This window comes from Equus asinus, chromosome 2 (genome assembly GCF_041296235.1).
Source record: "Equus asinus isolate D_3611 breed Donkey chromosome 2, EquAss-T2T_v2, whole genome shotgun sequence".
Lineage (NCBI taxonomy): Eukaryota > Metazoa > Chordata > Mammalia > Perissodactyla > Equidae > Equus > Equus asinus.
The window spans coordinates 108,601,899-108,624,617 of NC_091791.1; the positions used below are offsets into that span (position 1 = coordinate 108,601,899).

The 22,719-nt window shown below is 39.1% G+C and overlaps 1 long non-coding RNA gene across 2 annotated transcripts in view; it reads left to right on the plus strand.

The window, feature by feature from the left end:
- Window positions 1-21,775, plus strand: part of LOC139041755 (uncharacterized) — a 153,580-nt gene extending 131,805 nt beyond the window's left edge. The window contains exon 4 of one of the 2 annotated variants that reach the window (XR_011497601.1): window positions 20,982-21,775. This is a non-coding gene — a long non-coding RNA (uncharacterized lncRNA). Of the gene's footprint in view, window positions 1-12,032; window positions 13,051-20,981 lie in introns of those variants that run through there. The other variant, XR_011497602.1, reaches the window with a different exon arrangement.
- Window positions 21,776-22,719: the final 944 nt, after the last annotated feature.

Genomic DNA, 22,719 nt, shown 5'->3' on the forward strand with positions numbered 1-22,719 from the left:
AATGACTTGAATTTGAATCTCAGTCTTGCCATTTATAAGGTAGATGATTTCAGGTAAGTTATTGACCCTCTTCGTGCCTCAGTCTCTTCATCTGTAAAATGGTGGCAAAGTCTGTTTTACGAAGTTATTGCACAGAATAAATGGGTTAGTAATAATAATAGCTACCATTTATTGGGCACTTTACCAACATGATCTCATATACCTCTCAGAACAACACTGTGTAAGAAGTAATAATAACCCCATTTGTCTGGCAAGAAAATGAAGATTCAGAGAGGTTAAGAACATGTTAAAGCCTTAAGTGGCCAAATTGGAATTCAAACCCAAGCTTCTGATTCTAAATTTTGTGCTTGTAACTTCTGTGTTCTATCTGCTACGGCAAGATGGATTCATTTATGTTAGTTCATGTTCCCTCGTTTTCAAAAAGCAGTGGTTCTCAAAGTGTGGTCCCTATACCAGCAGCAGCAGCACCTCACCTGGGAACTTGTTATAAATAGAAATTGTCAGGCCCCACCCCAGATCTGCTGGATCAGAAACACTGAGGACAGGGCCCAGGTATCTGTCCTGACAAACACTCAGATGATCGTAGTACATGTGAACATTAGAGAATCATTCCATAAAGTTTCCAAAAGAAGACATAATTTGGGGTTTAAAGATCAGTGCTCAACGTAAGAAGAGAAAGACACAAGTAACCATAATACAAGAAAAATCTGGATAAGTGTAATAAAAGAGATCAGCAACGTGCCAAGAAGAAATAAAGAGGAAAGAGATGAATTCTGAATCAACTCTCTGAGAATTTGAGCATGGCTTTAAAGAACACATAGGACTTCAACGAGCAAATTTGAAGTTAAAGTTGGGGCAAGCAAGGGGCTGGCCCCGTGGCCGAGTGGTTAAGTTCGTGCTCTCCGCTGCAGGCGGCCCAGTGTTTCGTCGGTTCGAATCCTGGGCGCGGACATGGCACTGCTCGTCAGACCACGCTGAGGCAGCGTCCCACATGCCACAACTAGAGGAACCCACAACGGAGAATACACAACTATGTACCGGGGGGGCTTTGGGGAGAAAAAGGAAAAAATAAAATCTTTAAAAAAAAAAAAAAAAAAAAAGTTGGGGCGAGCAAGGTGAAGAGTGCCACCAAGGTATTCGGCACCCTGTTTTGCTGGAGTGCAGGAAGATTGGGAGATATGAGGGCTGGCAGCCTGAAGATGTGGTCTGGAAGCCAAGCAGAGGCCTCGGGAGTCCATTCTGTGGGCAATCAGGAAGGTTTTAACTATGTTTCAAGAGACGGAATAACATAACAATAGTTATGCTTGGAAAGAGAACTCTGAGGGCACTGTGGAAGGCAGTGTGGTGAGGATAGAGAATGGTGGCAAGGACACTCGCTCAGCACCTGGAGCACCCATCCTGGCCAGAGCCTGAACTGAGACCCCACACCAGGTGCAGGTCTGAGAATTACCAGTGCAGACAGCATAGGTGTGAAAAAGGCTAGTAAATAATCCCTTCACCCTCTACCACGTGATCCTTGCTAGTTTTTCTTTTAAGAGTGATTTATATCTGATTATGAAACATGCTTCTCAACATAGACATCTATAAAATTTAGAGAAATTTAAAGATGATAATAGAAATCACTTCAACTTAGAGCACTGTTAATGTTCCGAGACAAATCATTTGAAAGTTGTTTGTGTGTGCATCTGTGCATGCATGTGCATGTATGCATGTTTGAGAGAGAGAGATAAAACCTTAATACAACTCTCTTTCTCCTTTTTCATGTAACTGAACATAGTGGGCATTTTTCTATGTGGACAAAAATTATTTGAAAATACAGATCTCGATGACAACATAATGTTCTAGCTCAATGCTGGTCTGTAGTTTACTTAATACTAAGATAGCCATCCTTCTATACCAAGCCTTCCCTCCAATTCTAAATTTCTAATCATCTCCTTTGGTAGATTCTTGCAAGCAGAGTTAAGGATCAAAGGATATAAATATTATAAGGATCATATTACATATCACGAGATTAGCCTCCAGGAATGTTGCACTACTTAACTCTTCAGTCAAAGTTTATGAACATATCAATCTTACTATGATCTCACCAGCATTATTATCATTCAACTTATTTTGATTCATACTTTTGATAACAATATAATACTGTTAGAACTCATATAACAACACTTGCGTTGCTTTTTTAACCTAGCCTGATAGAGACTTGACTGACGTTCTCAGAATATTAACTAAACCCAAAAAGGACCACTTTTCTGATGCAGCCATTGTCAGTCTATGCGTACCAATATGTGCTGTGAGTAACTATCAATGAATATCCCAAACTATGAGAAACTGCAGAGTGAAATACTTCAGAGACTGAAAGAAAATCCCACGAGAACCAGGAGACAACAAATAAATCTGGCTTCTGGACCCACAGTAGATTCACTTATTAATTCATTCATTTTAGTAATATGCAGGGTGATAAATTTGAAATAACGTACATAAAGGGCTCCATTGATTATGAACAGAACATTGGGTGCAGACAAGATTTTCTTAATGCATGAGAGGTTAAGAATGATCACTTTTGATGTTAATTGGAAGAATTCTCTGTAGGGTAGGTGCACTCTTGACAAATGAGTTCTCAGTTAATTTCAGGGCATGGTAAGTAAGTGGTACACTCTTTAAGAACCAGTTTTCCTGCTCATTTATCAATACTGTGCCCTATAATGCTATATTTAAAATTGCTTTGCTTATGATTACTTTCTTAAAAAATTAAATTCAGAGTGAGGTCAAGTATATAACCACTTTGTTTTGCATTGGTAATTAGCAGTTTACAAAAACAGAACATTTATTATTATTTTGCTTTGGGTTGTCCTGAGAAACTTCCAATAATACACAGTCAACTCACAACAACACTTGCTCTGCGCAGTCTTCTCAGCCACTCCCAGGTTGAATTAGATGACTTTCTCTCTGCTTCTACAGTTCCTTGTAACTATCTCTATTATGTCACTTACCATGTTGTACTACAATCAACTGATGCCATGTTGGTCTCCCCAACTGAACTCTGAGCCCCTGAAGCCAAAGGTTGTGGTTTTATTCATCCCTAGCATGTAGCACAGTGCCTGTCATCAATACTTTCTGGTTGAATAAATGTATTGATAAACAGTCGCAAGAGTCGCAGTAGAGTACGGACATACTGAGTTCATTTGGCTTAGCATTTATCTAAGCAAAAAGATGATGAGCACATGAACTAAGGTGATGATGGTGGGAAATAAGGAGTGTTACACTCTTTCAACCTGCCAAAGTCAGTGGAAGTTTATTTTAGGGAAACTTAGGGACATAAGGAGAAGACAGGCTTGTAGAGGCTACCCAATATCCTTTTGCTGATTGCCTACCAGATCTCATTTTGCACTTTCTTTCTTACCAATAGAACTCTCAATTTTTTGCAGCAACACTGTGTCCAGACTTTTTAAACTACATTGTTCTGCCTCTCTTGTAGATCAGGTGGTCATGCAACACTGCTTTGCTCAATATGTATAAGCAAAGATTGTTGGGTGCTGCTTTCAGGAAAGCTCCCCTCAGCTGGCAGATGCACTTTTCTTCTGTGATCTTCCTCCCTGGAATGCAGATGTAATGGCTATAGTTCTAGCATCTATCATGAAAACACAAGAACAAGCCCCACAAAGACTGTCACAAAGGTCTTGGCATCAGTCTATGTATCTTCTAAGTGTGACAGACATTGTGAGATAAAATTAACAGAGCTTACAACTAAACTTGGGGATTTCCTAGGATCTGAAGGTCAAACAAGAGTGTAGTGACAAACATAATGCTCAAGTTTTGAGGCTTTAAGACCAGGAGAAGATTATTTCCATGTACAAACAAAATTATTGAAACCACAAGGACGGGTTAGGATAGCTGGATCAAAGAGAAAACTGATGAGTTTTGACTTTATATACTGAGTTTGAGGAAATCCAGGTGAAAATCACAAGCTTAAGAGAACAATTATGGATGGCCCAGCCTTTGGGGTGAACAAGATAACTGGAGTAGCAAGAATGGACAGGTTTACCTAAACATAAAGTCTTGGGGAAAGAGAGGATAGAATCCTGAGCAAATATTTTAAGACCACACAAAAGGAATCATCATAATTGGGAAGAAAACAAGAATAGTGCAGCAGAAGGCAAGTGAGAGGATTTCCAAGAAGATAGTCAATGATGCCAAGTGGCAAAGGAGAAGGATCATTCATGGATGGTCATTGGAGATGGTACTTGGACAGTCCGAGGTGTGTATGAAGAATGAGCTTCTGTAATTAGTGAGAGGTAGGGATTCAAAATCCATGAAGAAGTGTTGTCAATGAGAGTACTCTTTCAAGAATTTTGACTATGAAGGGAGGAAGAGAAAATACCGTCTGACACACACTTTAAAGGGCTAGCAGACCAGTCATTTCCCCAGAGTAGATTAAAAACAACTTTTTCATTGGATAAAGAATATAAACTTTTAATATTTAATCAAATCTAACATTTATTAAATTCCTACATTTAATATGTATAGAGAATATCAAGTAAAGAAACTACCAGTCATAATTTGGGCCAACCAGGCTTTTGGCAGTGAAATTTTTTTTTTTTTTTTTTTTTTTTTTTGCTGAGGAAGATTCGTTTGAGCTAACATATGTTGCCAATCTTCCCCTATTTTGTAAGTGAGCTGCCAGCACAACATGGCCACTGACAGATGAGTGGTGTAGATCTGCACCCAGGAGGTGAACCCAGTCCCCTGAAGTGGAGTGCGCTGAACTTAACCACTGGTCCACCAAGGCTGGCCCGTGAATATTTACTTTTAAGACAACAACCATCCTATGGAATTGCCAATATAAAAATAACTTTTAGAAACAATATACCACCATTTTAGAATTAAAAGACTGTGGGTTTAATGTTTTAATTCGCCGACAATTTTATTATGGCTTTTGCATATATCTACACTTTTTCACCTACCTTTTTTGACTGGTGAAAATTAGATGCTAAAAATTGCCAAGATCAGCATTGCTTCACGCTTGGCATTAGCTCAGCAGTTTCCCAACTTCTCCCCTACATCCTTACACTTAGCCCTCCCCAAATTTTTTATGTAAATATGGCTGCCCTGGACTCAATCCAGCATCTTTTAGTGTGTCCACTCACCAAGTAAAATTCTGGAGAGTATGTAACTTTATGGAAGAAGGGTCCGGAGAGTTCCCAAGGGTCCACCCAGATTCCCATGTGTCTGTCTTTGGCCTGGCTCCTAGAATTATGAGCGTATAAAATCACCACCATCATCACTTTCTATATCTATTAACAGCCACCGATTTTTCTAGCATTAACTATGTGCAAATATTTTATACACATCATTTCATTTACTTTTCCCAACAACGCTATCCCCATTTCACAGATGAGAAAATTGATGGTTAAAGATTTTTTAAGTGACTTGCACAGATCAAGTGCTAGAAAGCAGATGAATAGGAATTTGAAAGAGGTGTGTTTGAGCATGAAGTTCAAACTTCTAGTAAATCACTTTGAGAATCACTAACTTTGATAATATCATGGGCACTACAATTTTAAAAGTATTTTTAAGTACTTTGCTCCTCATAATGACCCATTTAAAATGGGTATAATTATTTTTCATTATTCTTGTTAATTTCACCCATCGGAAGCAGCCTCAGAAATGTGCCCTAGTCACTCACTGCTGCTCCCTGGTACTGCTCGTACTGCTCCTGCTAGTAGTAGATCAAGTCAGCAGCCAAGCCCAGATTTCCTACTACAAATTTCAATCCCCCTTGTTCCTTAAATTACTTTACACGGGAACATGAAGCACGTTTACAAAATCTAGCCTCTGCTGGATTGACCAGATACCTGTATTACAAGCATTTTGATTATTTTTTTTATTTTGCTCTTTTTTCTCTATCAAAACATGTTCTCCGATGATTTCTAAAATCCGGTAATCCACATTAGAGATGGATCAACCAGATCGTTTAGAACAAGGCTCTGGGGTCAATCATTTTTAGAAGCAAAAGCACAGCAAACCATTTTTAGTTTACTATTTTGAGGTTCTGAAATATTCAGTTGTGTTTGTCCCTTTGGTCTGCAGCCAGGAACAGAGGCAGAAGGGCTCAAATGCCAAATGAAAGGGTGTTCTCACAGTGTTTCTGGCCAGGACCGGAGTAGAAATATCGGAAAGCTCACAAGCAAAGCTGTTCTTCTGAGATTTTCATACCAAACCTGCAAAAGCAAGATGCTGGCAAAAAAAAAAAAAAAAAAAAAAATTACGTAGTTATCTGAAGCAAATTCTTACTGCCAGCTCTGCCCAACCTGACCGTGAACTTTGCACACCCGTCCATCCCAAGCCAGTGTATGCATGTGGGTGGACCTCTTCTACTTATGCTTGAATGAGTAGGCGATTCTTTGACAAATACACCTCACCCAGAGATACATTTTGCCACTTTTGCTTTTCATTCCCAGGAAGACATATTAGAAGCCAAATAGTCCACTTATGCTAAGAGAGCAGACTAGGTACATGACGTTGCCAAAAATCCTACATAATTATATTCAGTTTTCCAAAAGCTCTTAAATTGTTGGCTTAAGGGAAATAATGCTATCCTCGAACACCCATTTTATTTATTTTTTAGTGCACATATATAAAATTTCTATCAAGTTTATTTTTGACTATTGGATTAATTAAGCTCTAATCATAACTTGTACTTCTAATTTTATCTATCCCACTGGTTTCAAGGGTAAGGTATTAATTCACAAAATGTGACTGTCTTTCCTTTAGTTAACAACCATGGGTTTGTGAATTCCTACTGTTTAGTTATCAATTTTATTTCTAAATTGATGGTTTAATTCCTTTTGTGATCATTTGTGTTCTATCTTCATAAACTCAGCCAGTTTAAGTGAAAAGTGCAATAGTTAAATAGAATCATTTCTAATTTGAGAATCCATTTAAACTAGTAGTTCAGAAAAAGAACAGATGTCCTTCAGGATGATCAGAAAGGCTGAGTCTTAGACCAAAACATGCAGTAAATTCCCTGAGAGAGGTTACAACATCAGTTAGAGATCGCAGAGAAGAGGGATCCCCAAAGCATGTTCTGTTGAACATCAATTAATTTAACTACCACTTGAAAAGGAATTTGGTGGTTAAATAACTTTGAGAAATGCCGCGTTCAACACGTTGAGCCAGTTCACTTACTTCAGGTCCTTTCAGAACCTTTCATGTGCTAACAGACGCAGCAAATCTGGACGGGAGGATAATGTGCAGCTGCCAAATGTGACTGACGGTGCATGGTCTTTAGGGCATCTCATGGGGCTACCATTCCTTAGAACCCACTTTGGGTTGCTCTGAACTAGAACGACCAAGGCACACTGGAAGGAGAGAAAAGTGAACCTCTTCTGAGTATAGTGCTGGTGTCTTAAACATATCGCTGTGTTTAATCTTTACAACAACCTATACAATGCACAGGAAATGCTATTCCTGTTTTACAAATGAAGCCACTTGAAGGTCATTGGATTTCTCAGTAGTTGTTGACCCCAGCTGCTTTTGAACACTCCCGGACCCAGTCTCTGACCTACTGAATCAGAATCTCCGCAGTGTGGCCCAGGTGTATGTGTGATGTCAAGCTCAATAGATGGTTTTGTTGTACAGCTTTGGTTGAGAATCGCTGGAATAAGCTATTTCCCCATGGCCACATATTTTTTAGGTGAAAGAGCTGAGACTTTGAATTCTATCTTCTGACTCCCAAGTCGAGTGTTCTTTCTCCTATAACGTGCCACCCATGAATGATTCTCTGCTTCTGGGTGTCTCCAGGTAAAAATCTGGAAATTGTCAGAAGGTCCACATTGGCTGATTTGTGCCCTTTCACCGTCACAGTTCAACGCAGAACAGTAACCTCTAAGATAGCCAGGTAAACAACCTGATTCTTTAGAAATAGAAGTCAATACATTAAATTACACATTGACTTCTTGCGAAACCACCTAGAGACATATCTTATAAACACTGTATAAGGTATTGTCAGATATGAATGCTTTCCTTTCCATTATCAAATGGAGGCATTGTTCCATTTCTCCCAAACATTATCTATGGATTTTGAATGTTTGGTTGGTGACTTGTCCTTAAAAATCTAGATTAAATTATATTCTCAAATATAGCACAAGCCCTTTTCTTTGGCCTCTCTAAAATCCATGAAAACTTCCCCTTTTCACATTCAATAGTGACTTTTCCAGATCTGCTTGCCTGCCCTTTCTTTCTGATTGTGAGTGTTCCGGTTCAACTCCCGTTTCTGCAATAAAACTGCTCGTTAAAAAAAAAAGTTGTCAGCAATTATTAACCCTTTTGCTGCTGTTTCCTCTGGTGACAGATAGCAATTGGATAGATTCCCAATTTAAATATTGAATTTGTCAAATTAAAGTGCCTCAAAGTCTAATTGAAGGAGAGGAGGGTTGTATTCTTTTTCTATGTAGACATTTTTCATTTTCCATTCATCTTCTTAGGCCCTTTATGCTTTGCTCTGTTGACAAGGAAAGTCTACCAGGCCTTAACCAGATGGAATACACCTCACTTAGACCACTCAGCAGATTAATGCACTTCCCAGTTATTCCTCAAGCTTTGGAACAAAGCAAGCAAACATACAAACCTTGGAAAAATGTACCCCTTTTCTCTAAAATGAGCTTTAAAAAGTTACTTAGAAAAAGGAGTGAAGGCGAATTCAAAGAGAAATGGGCTTGTCCTATTGTATTTATTGGTCAAATGCCTATTTTAGGATACATGGTGCATATTTTGGTAATACATAATATTCACTCAGTTGAACCTAATGGTTCTTTGAAAGCCATTAAGGGGTACTGAGTAAATATATTTTTGGTAGGTGTGCTAATTTGAAAAACACATTGCTTTATTTATAATGCTGTCTTTCACATCAGAACCTACTGCTCCAGAAGTGGCCTGTGGTTTGGACTGGCAGTTTGCCGAGGGGAGGGAGATGAAGTTTTGTGGGTAAGAGTTTATGCGGCATCTAGGCAAGTTCTGGTTAAGAGCATTTGAACGTTGGGAGAATAAATGCTTTTTGGGTCATTCACATCATCTAGGAGATGCAAGCCATCTTTGACAAGAAGGAGCTAAGAATGCATGTAAGAGTGAAGAAAAAACCCCATTACAGCATCAAATATTAAATTCCTCATAAATTTGAGGGGACCTTTTGCACAAGTAGGGGATGGCAAACACAAGGGGGTACCACATTAAGTGGTTTAAAATTAGAGAAGATTTGTCCAATCTACTCATTCTACCAATGAGGGACAAGAAATCCAGACAGCTAAAATGACTGGTCCACAATCCCAGAGCTACAGCTGATCCACAGCTTACCACCTTCACGATCTCTCCATAGCGGGCCTTCTCCCTTTACCAGAAGAAGCAGCACATGCAGCTCACGTCAACAAAATTTCACTGAGGTATTCCAAACCCCACAGTCAGGGCCCATTTCTTAAGGACCCCACAATCTGGTAACACACATCTTTTGTACACTATTTCATTGAATGCCTAAGACCAAAGCCTAGACTTCATTCACATCTATGTGTTCCGTGTCTCAGATGATAACACCACCTCACTTACCAAAGCTTCAGAGCTGGGAGTCACCCTGGGCTCTCCCCTCTTCTTCATGCCCCCCTGCTCACCCCCTTATTCTGTCAACCCCAGCACCTCCCACTGCTCTACATTCCGCTGCGCTGACGTGGCTCAAGCCCTTACAGCCTATCCCTGGACCACAGACCACAGCACCAGTTTCCTGATGGGCTTTATCACCCTAATTGCTATTCTCCACACAGGTGTGGGCAGAGATATCTCAGTTCTGCTCAAGCCTTCTTATATTCTACTGCATAAAGCTTAAGCAACTTGGCCTGGAAAATAAAGCTTCCATGATCTGGCCTCTGCTTGTATCTCCAAAAGCATCATTACCTCCAGCTTCTAGCCTTGCATATCATGGCACTGATTACTGGTATTTCTTTCCATACCTTCTTCTTCCTGATCTCTCAGTGCCCTTCATTTTCCTGACTCTCTGCCTGGAATGTCCTCTTACCCACTCTGGTCTCCCCCATCTAGTCCACCTCTATAACTCCAATCCATGCTCTAAACCTTCACGTCCACACCACCAGCATCTCCCATGAGAAACATCCCCTGTCACCTTCCACCAACCTTCGCTAACAAGGTCCCCACTACGAGTGCTCCTATAAGGCAATCCACCCTTACATTTGCTGGGTATGATTCTCCATGTGTGGTCTTCACTCTGGCCTCTAGCTCCGTGATGTTGGGAATCATGTCTTATTTAGCCTTGTATTCTAGATGCCTAGCATGGGGCCAGGTACTCAGTGTTTGTTGAGTAAATGGAGAAATAAAGCATTTATGTCCCAGATGATTCCTTTTCCAAAAATTGGGTTATAGTGTGGATTCTCATTCTAACATGGGTAAAAGAATGCAAACTTTCAATTTTATTTTTTTAGGAATTGCAAGTATTTAAATTTTTACTTAGTTGACACATAATATCAAAGGATATTAAACATTTTAAGTGGGGCTCTTTTAATAATACTGTTATAACATCTAGTTATAAGCAAGCTGTCCTCTCCTAATTGGAAAGATTATCAGAATTAAGGATGAAGGTGGTGGGAGGGAACTGTCATCCTGAGTACCTACTATGTGCTAGGAATTGAACCCTCAGTTTCGTAGGTGAAGAAATCTGGTCATGTGGAGGTCAAATAAGGTCACACTGCTACAAGTGTGCAGCAGAGTCAGGATTAGAACTCAGATCCATCTGAATACAAAACCACATCCTTACCACTGCCTCAAGCAAGAACATCGTCACATTAGACGTAGAGATGACACAAGCATCCAAGAATCCACGGTGAATTTCAAAAACGTTTAGTGTGTGTGAGATTCACAACACTGCTTATATATATTATATCAAAGTGAGTTTCATTATTTCAAACAGCTTGTGCTTGATTTCTTTAGAAAAAAGAAACAAACAGTCAAAATAAAGATATAAAAATCCTTGGCTCTGAGCATTGTTCACTCCTTTATGGGCTACAGACCATGGCCTCTGGCTCAGAGAAAGCCCCAGATGAATTCTATTTTCCCTTCTCCCTCACCCAGCAGAGCACAGCTTTGCAATCCTCCTTCCATTAACTACCCGTTGTTTCTTTCACCAACCCCATCTCATTTTAAAATATCACTTTTTATGAAGGGTAATGTTACATGGTAGAAAACTGTAAAAAATTAATGGATAGAGTTGGTATAAAGAAAATACATTATTTCGAGAGTTTTATTATTTTTTGTCCATTACGCATTTACAGGTTCTGTTGTTTATATGGATATGTTTTATAGACGGCTCTATTCAAAACAAATTACTTTAACACTTTGATCATTGAGAAATTTAAATCAACACTCTACTTGCTTTCCACAGGAAGAACTCGTTTCTAAAAGAAATACCTGGATCGTGGTTAATACTCTCATTCTTTTTATTTAAAAAATCTATTAGACACTCTAACAGAGGATCATATATAAAATTATCTTAAAGGTGGACTCCATGTCATTAGTCCATTAATTGAGTTTCTGAAAGTCCAACAACCAAGAACTGATAGAATATCTATTTTTCTCAATACTTTCTTTCTTTTGTTTGTCACTGAATCTAGTGCCTAGAATAGTGCCCGGCACCTAGTAGGTGCTTTAAGTATTCGACAAGAAAATGGTCTCTAGGAATCTGAGCTCAGTCACCTATGGATCTCTCTCCTGTGTTTGCATATTTAGTCCATCATTCTATCAGTCTATCAGTTAGACTCTAGCTAAATTAAGCAAAAGAGAAAAGGAAAATTATTGGAAGGATATAGAAGGCTCATAGAACCCAAAAGCTGGGCACTTAGGACGTAAAGGGACAAAAGATGGGAACCAGGTTGCTTCAGGGTGAAAGGTGGCAGGAATTAATAAACAGCTTCTTCAAGGCGCTGCTCTGCAGAAGACTCTGTTCTAAGCATATTAACATTTTTGTGTCTTTCCACTCAAAGTTCAGCTTTCCAGCAGAGAGAGCCCAAGAGGCCAAGTTGGGGCAGTTCCCCTGCCTGGGATTGGAAGGGAGACAGAAAGTGGACTTAGCAAGGCCCCACCTGAACAACATGGACTAAGACCAAGCAGCGGTGGCTCCCCAAAGGAAAATGCAGGCGTCCCTCCTGAATGAAGACACTGATGACAAACAAAAATCAACAGATATCTACCAAGTCTCCGACAGAACAGCAGAGGCACTCTGATCGTATGTTCTAATAAGGTGGTAGATTTCTTACATATTAATGTTTAAACCCTGAGGCCTCAAATTTCATTTTTCATATAAAGTAGCAATATGATTTTCTCTAATTGTATGCTTCCTCTCCCATTCTTCTGTCCACTTCCCGTACCCACTTAATCAAAACTAATACACAACTGAATAATAAATTAAATATAATGAATGAGCCAATTACAAGGGAAGCTGAGCAAGTTGATCTTGGATGAGTAAAACCTTAAAATCATTACATCATAGGCATAAGATATAAAGTATTCATCCTTACTAATACTAATTAATGAATAATAGTGTTCATTAGAACCTTTTTTTAATGTGTGGGTCTCCAGTGGTTTCTCCATTGGGTCTTCCTGTGGATTCTCCCAGAGAATCTAAATGACAGATCTTGTGCTCAGGTAAACACAAAAATTGGCAAATAGTTTGAAGAATCCATAAAACAAGATTTAGGGCAAACTGAGAAAAATTCTACAGTGTGTGTGCAATGCAGGAAGAAAGCAGCTGGTTCTTGTTCATGGTCCAAAACATTGCTCATGCTACTTCCCTAACAAGTTCTTTCTTTCCTTTCAATAGCCAGCTCAAATACCATCATCTTTTAAAATACTCCCCTTAAAATACCCTTTAATTCAGCTAGCCAAGCCTTTTGTCCTGCTTTGATAGTATTTTGTACATGGAAATATTACAGCTTTATTTCATTAACGTTTTATCTTAAACTGTAATAATAACTGCTTATATTCACTAAGCACTTACCATGTGCCAGACATATATGTATTTTATAATACTTATAAGTATTATGTTATAATAAACATAAATGTTACATTTTTATAAATTACATGTGTAAATATTGTAAGTATCATAGCATTTTACAGTAGAATAAGTATTATATCATTTTATTATTCCAAAACCCTTTGGGGTAGATCTGCTGATCGGCCCCATTTTGTAGATTAGAGATGGACCCTCAGCATTCAAATAAATGTTTGCTGCATTGGCTGGGGCTTCAAGGAGCCTGCAGAGACTCCCAGGGGCTGAGTGGGGAAAAACGTAGACTTTCCCAAGGATGGGGCCGGGGGGGACTTATTATGCAGCTCAGGCAGCGTAAGCCAATCCTGATGCAGAGAGCATTAATACAGACACACACCTCAGGAGAACATTTTCCCAGGTATCTACTGTAATGTCTATAACTTCCAAACCTGTGGCCAGCCCTACTCGGCTTGTTGAGCTCTTAAAATCTCAAGATTCTTCTTCCCTTTGGTAGGAAGATATGATAAGGCATTCTTTAATTTGGTTTTAAATCTATAGTGCCTTACCAAGTTTTCAACAAAAATATTATTTTAACAGAAGTGACAAAATATTCAGCACAATGTCTACCAGCCATTAGCCATTTTCCATGTAGAAGTTCTAAAACCAAAGTGGACTGTAAGCGCCTTGAGGGCAGGACCTGAGAATCATTGTCTTTGTTTTCCTCCTGAGCCCAGTACAGAGACATGTAACATTTTGAGGAGCCAATCTGATAAAGCAATTTGAGCTACAAAGTTTTGATGTGACCTAAATATCAATTAATTTTTTAACTTTTTATTAAAATTATTGTCAGTGTGAAACAGTCAAGTTCCACTCCTGCCCTTGACAAATAATAATATAACCAGTAATCACAGAATTACCCTTAGCCGGCTTAGAAAGGGCCATCAATCGTTAGAAGAGATACACTGGTTCATTCTGATGCTTCACTAATATCTTGAAAGACATGCATCTCAGATTCCCGATTTCATCCTTAAAGTTAAAATGGCCCCATTGCTTGTTTTCAGTTAATTAATAGAGTGACTGCTTTATAATGAAACGTTCTGTTTCCCATTTGAAATCCACACCCATGATTGTCCAGGCATGACTAGGGATCGGGGAGGGATGAAAAGCAGGGCATGTCATAATCTCCGAGGAGAAAGGAGGACCCATTCTGAAAAGCATATGTAATATATATAATTATAGATTTTGAAAAGAAAATAGAACACATTTTTCCTAATGCAAACTACAAAAACAAAGCTTGATTACGCATCTTTTGGGTTACGACAGATAGTTTTACAAATCTTCAGGTAGGGGAGAGGGCTTGAGATTTTCATGTTTCTCAAGAGACAGTTGATTGAAAAGCTGGTTGAGAAATCCTAATATAGAAGGTGGATATCTTTGCTTTCTGTAGACTTCAGGATTTTGTAGCCTTTCTTAATTTGGTTTGTAAGCAAGGGACATACCCCCATAGAGTTGAAATTCTAAAGCTGAAACAGAATTGACCCTTGCAAACCCGTTACGCCACCAGCAGCATGTAGGATGTATGGATATGTGCACTGTGGTGAACAGTCCTACGTTGTATATGACCTGGAATCACGACCCATGCAGCAAGATGCTCACGCTATGAGCAGGGCATGGGGTGCAGGGTGGGAGGGTGCTGGCAGTTACTGAGGGGCTAGAAGAACCAAACCCTCATCCAACACCTCTCACTCCCAGGAAAAAGCAACGCTCATTAAAGGGAATGGAAGACAGAATTAGCTACCCTAGTAAATTTTTTTTTTTTTTTTTTTTTTTTGCCAAGGGCAAATAGGTGCATTTGCTGAAGTTAAATGAACTTGCAATGCAATGCCACTGTATATGCAGGAAGGGAGAGGGCAAAAAGGCTATTTGGCCCAAGTATGATCATTTATCTCACACTTTCTAGTGGCACGTAAATCCTCACTTAAATTTCTAAATCCTCTCTCAGTGGTATGAAAATAAATCCCCTTTGTATTTTTTTTTTTTTGAGGAAGATTAGCCCTGAGCTAACATCTGCTGCCAATACTCCTCTTTTTGCTAAGGAGGACTGGCCCTGAGCTAACATCCGTGCCCATCTTCCTCTATTTTATATGTGGGACGCCTACCACAGCATGGTTTGACAAGCAATGCATAGATCGGCACCGGGGATCTGAACCAGCAAGCCTTGGGATGCCGAAGTGGAATGTGTGAACTTAACCACTGTGCCACCAGACCAACCCCATAAATCCCCTTTGTAATGAAGGAGGTAGAGGAGATAACTAATTACTCTATAGAGATATTGTCCTTCTTAATACACTTTATTAAGTTATTATATTTTTCCAATGCAAACTCATTTTCCAATACATACACATGAAATCCAATCAATATGGAAGGTAACAAGAAAGTGAAAATTGTCCAAAATCAGGATAAGTCTTAAGGACAGACCAAGGATCAGGTAATCAGTAGAGGCCAAGGATGTCCAGTGTATATATTACTTGGTGACTTTTTTTTAAAAGTAGGGATTTTCCATTTTGATGGGGCCAGCCATATGTCTGTGTCACATAGTAAGTGCTCAATAAATGCTCGTCAAATGAAGATTTGATGGATCGCAAGGTTTAAGAAGAAGGTTTCAGACTTGACTGCAAATTTAATGCAATAGCCCATTCACAATCTAGATGCTATTGTCGTCAAGAATTTCCATGATGTTTTTGTCTCCATAAATTGCCAATATTGAAAGTTCAGTATCTCAAATAAAAATTTTTTCCTTTAACCTCATATAAGTTGAGCAAGAACTACCATTGCCCATTGTACTATAATACATCAAAAAAACAGAATTATTTGACATGACATATCCTCTTTCACCATGATGACCTCCCACCTTTACTGTGGTACTGTCATTCTGAGGTGACACCTGCTTAGCTTGCAACCAAGTTCAGTGTGTGCCATGCAGCAGCAGATGGCTTGAGGCGTGACGTGTTAATGGCAGTGATTACTTTATGAATAGTGACAGCTGATCAGGGACATAATAAAACAATAGTGGCTGCCATCCTGGAAAAGGTGCTAAATAGGGATGACATGCTTAGTGAGGGCTATACCTCTCTCTTGAACCTCATTATCAATTCCAAAGGGACATTCAGGCCAGCCTGGCAATGGCAGATTCAGACACAGAGGAAAGAACCAAACCAGAACAAAGATTCCCCCCACCATTTTAATTGGAGCTGGGGAGGGTGTATAGCTTCTAATGTGCCATCCTCTGAGCTTGTGGTCTGAAACTCATCACTTTTAAGAGGCCTAGTTCCTACCTACCGCTCTTCTTTCATGAATCACTGCCTTGAGCCAGGATAGAAATCGCTATCATAGAACATGAGGAAATCAACTTTCGTGTCAAGTGAAATTACATTTCCGAGGATCAACAATATTCTGAACAAATTTCTCTCTTTGATTCATACCTCTAGGAAAAGATTATGCGAAGGGAATCACAGATGGGTTTCTGTTAAGGGTTATCCATTCGTTCCACAAACTGGACACTGGGGAATAAAGCAAATAAGGTGGAAGTCCTTATCTTCAAGGAGAATGAGAAAGACGTATATGTAAAGAGTCAATTATAATCCAGAGTGATGATTTCTGTGTTGAGTATAAGATTAGTTTGAGGTTTGACGAAGCAACGTCACCAATTTAAATATATATATATATATATATATATATATATATATATATGGTGTGTATATAAAGAAATATATATTTATGCAGCTTATATATGGCATATATATAAATACAAATTTATATAAAATTACCTAATACAATAAACATTCAATATTCCAGTGAGTTTATCCAATCCTAGTGATTTACCCTGGATTATCAACCTGCCTTCTTAAAATATAGAGCTTTTTACTAATTGAAAGGAACATGAGGTCTTTCATTGTGCATCTGTTCTTTTGAGGTATCCAGTGAGTCTTCTCTTGTTTTAATTATTACCCACATGCAAAATCATAACATACATAAGGCTATCTAATAAACCAAAAATAAAAAGTATTACACACCAAATACTTTCTACTTCTTTTGATGAGGAAGGGTGAAAAGAAACATTCGAATAGATTTAAAGGCACAGATCCTTCAGCATCTAAGCAGAATAAATAGGTGTGTCATCTCCACTTAAGTTCCACTGAGCTCATGACCCACAGGCTTCAAAAGGCCAGCTCATATCATACTATGTTAACAGGCATCTCTTCTGTACATGTGATCTGCCACCAATAGTCTCTTTATAAGTCTCAGGACCAAAACTAAGTGAGACTATTACACCGATTTCATCCTGCCCATTACAGTATCTTCCCAGAGTGACTATTTGAGAATTACTGTATTATGTCCGCCCTGGAGACATTTGAAGGTCCTGATATATTCCAGTGATTTTATTTAACCTAGTAATTAGTTTACACAGTTTTATGGAGATTTTACTGCTTTGGAGATGACAGTTTTTCTTCTCAAAATTAGTTCTGATAGTCAGTCATTTCATTTCATGGTTTATGAACGATCTGATATATTGGTTAAAAGATCTTCATTTAAGGATATAGAAAAAATCCCCTTTCACTAAATAAATACTATTTTGTACATTCTCACTTTTTTTGTTAATTTTGATTTACCCATATTCTGTGTGGGATTGTTTATGAGGAAAAGGAAGAGGCAGTTTAGACGTATGACTGACTCTTATTAAGAATAACAGGAGTTTTAAATACAAAATGCATAAAAATGATTTAATGATTTCCAAGGCTTTGAAAATGTTACACGTGGATGTATAACAAGCAACAAAAACCCCACCATGGGTCTGTTGACTCAGTGAATAAATATTTATTGAACCCCTTCCTGTTCCTGACACCGTCCATGGCAGCGAAAACAACATAAGTTCCCTTCTCTCTTGAGGATTTCTAGAGGAGGAGAGAGAAAACGAGTGAACAAAGACAAATAAATAATTACAAAGAGAGGGGAAAGAATGATGGAGAGATGGGAGAAAGCATTGGGAGTGGGGACAAATAAGAAGAGACCTGAATGAAATGAGGAAATAGGCTGTGCAAAAAGGGGAGGAAGAATGTTCCAGAAAGAAGTACTAGCATGTGTAAAGGCAATGACCTGAGAAAGAGCTGAAGAGTTCCAGACAATGTGTTCATTGTGTGTGTAGTAAGTGAATACCTTAAGATTGCCTTAGAACCTGGATTTCATGGATTCATTAATACTAAAATCTGAGGGAGGTTTCTAAACATGGGGCAGGTAGTGTGGAGTGCGTGTCATTTCTGCTATGTACATAAGTGTGTGTAAAATTTCTCAAGCCCAGCAGTGAAAAGCCACCTATAGAGAATCTTTTTTTTCTTCTTTTTTTTAATATTTCTGAGTCCCAGACAGAATAATCTGTGTCCCAATTACCTCTAAAAGCATGGCAGAAGTTGTACAGCCAACTCGTAATGTGAAATCCAAGTGCAGAGAAAATGCTTTGATATTGAATTTTAGGAAACAGCTTCATAACCATTCACTTTTTTCCATTTTTGATTAATTTTTAACTTTCTAAGTAGAAAATTAATACTGTCTCTTAAACAGATACTATTAAAGAGAAAAAAAATCTCATGGACCGTATTGGGAATCTTGGTTCCCTGCCTAGCTCCCCTGAGATAGAATGACTCTGGATACATCTTTCCAGAATTTATGGGATGTTCTTACATACATTTATATGAACCCGTGGAAAGCATGTACCATTGTTTTATTGGGGTTTTAATGCAAATGTCATCATAATGCACGGGGCATTCTGAAACATGGTTATTTTCCCCTAACATGTTGTTGGGAGCTGCCCTCCTTGTTACAAATAGTCTTAACTCACTCATCTTAACTGCTCTGGAGTACTCCATACCACAGTATATTTATCCATTCCCTTGTGATGGACATTTATATTGTTTCCAAGTTTTTTACTGCTGCAAACAATGCTTTTAATGAACATTACTTGTACAGGTACATGGTCCCTTGTGTACACAAGCAAATATTCCTCTAATATAGCTACCACAACTCACCACCTTTTTCACTAGACTTTCCATCTTCTTCCCTTCCCTCCTTTTCCACCAAGACAAAAATAAACATCACTGAAAGGATACTGTTTTGGCTCCTTGACACCCAGTTCCAACTCTGGGGTCAAGCTGAGTATGCTTATAAACCACTCCTTACCACCAAGCAAGGCAGTTCCAAGGACAGGGGTCGCCACCCTCCAATCTTTGACTTCCACCCTGCGTTGAAGATGACCCTTCAGGGAAACGTGTGGCGAAAAGTAGTTTTGCCCCATGAGCCAACAGAAAATTGGCCCTTGAGGTGAATTGTAAAGGGATTTTGTAAGCCATGAGCAGAACAGCATGGGTTTCGACTAAGCATGGAATTCAGAGTTGTAATAGAAAACATTTATTTGGCTACAACTAAACATCCTAACACATGTTAGCATTTGCTGCCAATATGCTTCCTAATTAAGAACAACATAAAATCATAGGAAATCCTGTATCCTGTCTTCATGCACTTTTCATGTAGCTCTGGTTCCCTGGCATTATTTCTCAAGTATAGCTACCGCAAAAAATCAGGTTGATTCGAAAGTCCTGTTTTGCCAACCAGAACTGTGGTGTCATTAACAAGATTAATGTACATTCCAAAACTCACCACCAAGCGTTTTTTCCTCCTTAAACAAATGCTGCTATTAAAAACTAATTTAAAAAGAAAAACACTAGTAAGTCCCCCCCCAACATGAAAGACCGGCACCGTTTCATTGGTCAAGTGTTGTCTGTAACTGATATAAAAGTTCAAATAGTTGAAAAACAAATGCCTTCTCTCTAGGATTGCCTGGACTGTTGGCCATGTTTGTATATTTTATCACATTGAACCGATTTCAAGATGAAGGACAGACTAGGTTCTGGTTTTTCTCTTGGTTCCTCTTTAAATTCATGCTAATTTCATCTTAAAATATTTAGAGAGATACCTATGAGTCCTAAACCGTCACTCCCTCATCACATACAAATAGCCATTGGGTGATTACCAAACAGGTAAATGTATACATGGTATTTTTAATTAAGGCTGGAATTTGCATGAGTTACTCTTAGAAACCCCTAATTTATCAGTTTGGATGAAGTCTTTGACCTTACATAGCCAAACTAATTGCTTCCTTTCCCTACCATCAAGCAGAAATTAAAAAATTTTTAAACAGGGAAAAATAAAAACAGAAAGAAACCAACCACTCTCGCACATTATACATTAAGTTTCTCCCTTTAGTTCGATTCTTTTTCTCGTGCACTGAAATGACACCAAAGAAATAAAACCTGGGTCTGAAAAGTTATCTGAAAACATTTTCCATAGGACTTTTTAATGATTTTCAGAATTATTAATTTTTTCAAATGAAATGCACATGCTCTCACCGCCCCTTTCCTGAGCCTGGCTTTGCATTCTCCTTTGTCCTTTACCCCCTTCCAAATCTATTTATTGCTTGTTGTTCTTGGCCCGGTCACACTTTCCATTTTTCATGATTAGTTCTTTATGATTGTGTGTTTCCTTTTCTTCTCCCCGCCATGGCCGCTGGCCCAGTGGTTCGCTCTGGGCCCTCGAACTTCCCTTCACTAATGAAACAAGAGCTGCCTCCTTCGCTGGCTTTTGCCATCCAGCTGTTTCCTTTTTAAAATATAAACTCATCTTTATTCAGTGAGGTTCCTGGGCAAACCCGACTCCTTTCACAGAAGAGTTGATAATCACATGAAGGATTAAAAAGGTTTTAAGAGAAAGAAATATCTGGAAAAGCTGGGAGTGGGTGGAAGGAAAGTAAACAGAAAGCAAGTTCATTTTTGAAACATTCGAAAAAATAGAAAACAAACAGAGCAAAAAACTTTTTCCTTAATGTTCTAATCCTCAGCGCCTCTTGATGGCAAGTTGATCTTGAGCATACTCTCCTGGAAGTCTACCCACGCCTTCACGGCATCTTAAACCTCCCACCCGCCCTGCTTCCCGTCTTCTGGCCTCTGTGAAAGTCGTCTAACACACACCACAAACCTGGATTGTACGTGATTAGGTGGTGAAAAGTGCCAACTGGAGGAGCAGCCTGCCAAGTCAGTCAATTTACCGTAATGCTCTGACTGTGCAAGTACGTTTTAATCCCTCTTCGTGCCCTTGACATCATGGAAATCACCAGCCAAGCTAATGTCATCAGATAAATCCTGCTATTTCAGAGATGGTTCCCTGGACAAAACAACCCGTTTATTTCATCAGTTTTCAGGTCCCCCCCAAATATTTCAAGAAAAATGAATGAGCCCACAGGTATCCTACAATAAAAGAGTAGCTAATTCTTTTTCTGTGCTGTAACTGATAAGACCCCATGTGACTGGGAGTGTATATTCTACCCAAGCATCAGTTGAGTATTGTATGAAAGGCCTAATTGATTAGATAAAGAGGTTTATTTAGTAGCTCGAATAGCCCTGAGCTTAAAAAAAAGTTCTCTTTTAAATTTGAGAAATACTCCCTTCTCTAAAAGGATTTTTGCTGATATAAAATTTCCAACAGAATCATTTTTCACCAGAAATAGAAAAGAAACAAAAACATACAGGAAAAAAACCAGAAAGGACACAAGAAAAGGATTTACCAGCACAAGAAAAAACAATTTTGTAACTATGTGTGGTGATGGACATAACTATGTCTGATGATCATTTTGCAATACAGACAAATATCCAATCATTATGTTATACACTTGAAATTAACATAATCTTATATGTCAATTATATCTCAATAAAAAGTATATATCAGGTGGGATAATCTCATCTGAAAACAATTATCAGATGAGATAAAAATCAGCATCTCCATTGGAAAGAAGTGGGATTGCAATAATTTGGTACAGGGTGGTTCCCCACCAATTATAAAGCACAGTAACCCCATAACGTAGGGTGAGAGAAAGATAGAGTCTTTGATGATAAGCCTCAAAATTTTCCAAGAGAAACATTTTCTTGAGACTAAGCTCAGATAGGAACGTGCATCCTGGATACTGGCCCTAAGGAGGCTGTTTTCTATGGGGATTTCTCAGAAGATTCTCCTCTCTTAGACAGAAGAGATCCCGAGAGAGGAGGGAAGATCCTGGCTATCATATTTTGTTCTCCAATCAACTCTAGTAAAAATAATTCCAGAATCTCCCTAGTAAGAAAGAGCCACACCCATTTCCTGTCCACATCGGTGGTTTCAGACCCAGCGTTTCTGAGTCCAAGGACAGTCCTGTAGTCATGAGTCCTACCAGGGAAGGAAGGCAGGAAGATGTCAGACCCAAAGCACAAGACTTGCTTGGTCGTGACATTAATGCCTGCCCCACCACGCCAACTAATGTCTTGGCTCTGAGCTCTCCCTGACCCTGGTTCTGTTGTCTGTCTGGCCCTTCTATACCCCTGTGCCTGCTCTTTGCCCACCTCCCAGGTTCTGACTCACAACACATCTGATCACAACTGTTGGACTCTGGGAGATGGCCCCTGAGACAGAGCCTGACATCTAGAGTCTATTTGTCCCTCTGGCCCCCAGAGAAATACTGACCTGAGGTTCACTTTGGCCCTACCCACCCACAGGTCCTCCCACCCTTGCCATCAGGTCAGGAGCCGGGAGAGATAAGGGCTGTAAAC